A 1,659-nucleotide genomic window follows, 5' to 3' on the forward strand; every position below is an offset into this window, starting at 1 on the left:
CATGTGGGCGGCCGGGTGCCGGGGACCCAGCTCGGCCGCTCTTATTTCAACATGCATGGAAACTCATTCCCTTCTTAACCAAACAGCCCAGAGAAGCTGCACCTAGAAGCTGTGTTCAGACCTTTGGCTCCTGCTCTTCAGTCTCTGTCTGAGTCTCTGCTCACAAGCAGCTCCTTTTGTAAATGTAATTCAAGCTTAGATGTCTTTAAATTTTGAGAGTTTATCAAGTTTGGAAGGAGAATAATAGCATTTAAATGTATTAAAGGTGTCAGTGGAGACTAATCCTTCTCATAGATCTACAGAGTATTCTATGTATTAAAGAAAATGAGACCAGTTGGGCACCAGTGGCATATGTCTTTAATCTAGCACTTGGGAGGTAGAGGAAAAAGGATCTATGAAAAAGGCCAGCCTGGTCTACAGAGTGAGTTCCAGAAGAGAGAAACCATGTCTCAAAAAACAGAGATAGATAGAGAGAGAGAGAGAGAGAAAAGAGAGAAGAGAGAAGAGAGAAGAAGAGAGAAGAGAGAGCAACACTTCCCAAATAAATACTGGGAGACTCAAGTCTATGAGACAGGATTCATCCCTATTCATGCAGACATTCATATCACACAGAAATCTTAGCACTTCCAGCTCCTGTTCATGTTCTGTACAGAAATCTAAACTTCTAAAGTACTTATGTCTTCTAGAAGGGAGAGCATGTGCTTCAGAAATGCCCACATCACCTCACACCATGATGTCACAGGGAATTTATTTAAAACTCTTAACAGCTGGGAAAGTGCTTACATACAATCTCAGTATTCTGGAGGCTGATGCAGGAGGATTGCCATGAGGGCAAACAGTCTGAACTACTTAGAAAGAACCTGTCTAACAAAAGCCTAACCAAACAAACAAATCTCACCCTAGTTGTACAATCCAAGCTAAAGGAATCAGGAGCTTAGGCTGCCCAATTAGAATGTAGGCTCCCTGTGATTGCTTCCATGATATAGGTAGTGTGTAGATTTGCATAATAATGAAGCAGGACCCCAAAATCCCAATGGCCCCATCCATAGGCATCTGTGGGCTGCTACCTTTACTGTGACATTGTGGAAACTGTTCTAACCACTAAAGTCATGTGCTCTACTGCATTACAAAGACATGGAGAACATAAATAAAGCCTTAGAGTCAGATCACATTGCCATAGCTGATGTGACACACTGTGACTGAGGATGATTCTAGTATTTCTGGTCCAAGTGTCCTATGTCACATGGGAACATGTTCAAGCCACATTTTTCACTCATGATTAATTACATTTCCAGAAATGGTGGCTGGATCACCTGCATCCCATTTTGGAATTTTCAGATTGATAATGGCTGTACCCTGATATTATGTATTAACATTTCTATGTTTATAAGAGAAGCAATCCCATAGACTGAAAAAGCAACGGGCATTACAATGTGTGAGCCTTATTTATCTGACTCTATAATGGGTATTAAAATGTGTGAGCCTCTGAGAACTCAAGAACAATGGCAATGGGTTTCTGATCTGATGTGGGAGTGTCATATATCAATCTGTTGATTTCATTGGTTAAGGAATAAAGAAACTGCCTAGGCCCCTTGATAGGCCAACCCTTAGGTGGGTGGAGTAAACAGAACAGAAGGCTGGGAGAAAGAAGCTGAGTCA

General features: G+C 41.7%; 1 protein-coding gene across 1 annotated transcript in view; it reads right to left on the bottom strand.

Annotated features, from left to right (window-relative positions):
* The window catches only part of LOC101980291 (poly [ADP-ribose] polymerase 14-like), a 144,309-nt gene that overhangs the window by 111,604 nt on the left and 31,046 nt on the right, over window positions 1-1,659 (bottom strand). The gene's annotated exons all lie outside the window — the stretch shown is intronic.

This window comes from Microtus ochrogaster, chromosome 2 (genome assembly GCF_000317375.1).
Source record: "Microtus ochrogaster isolate Prairie Vole_2 chromosome 2, MicOch1.0, whole genome shotgun sequence".
NCBI classification, from domain to species: domain Eukaryota; kingdom Metazoa; phylum Chordata; class Mammalia; order Rodentia; family Cricetidae; genus Microtus; species Microtus ochrogaster.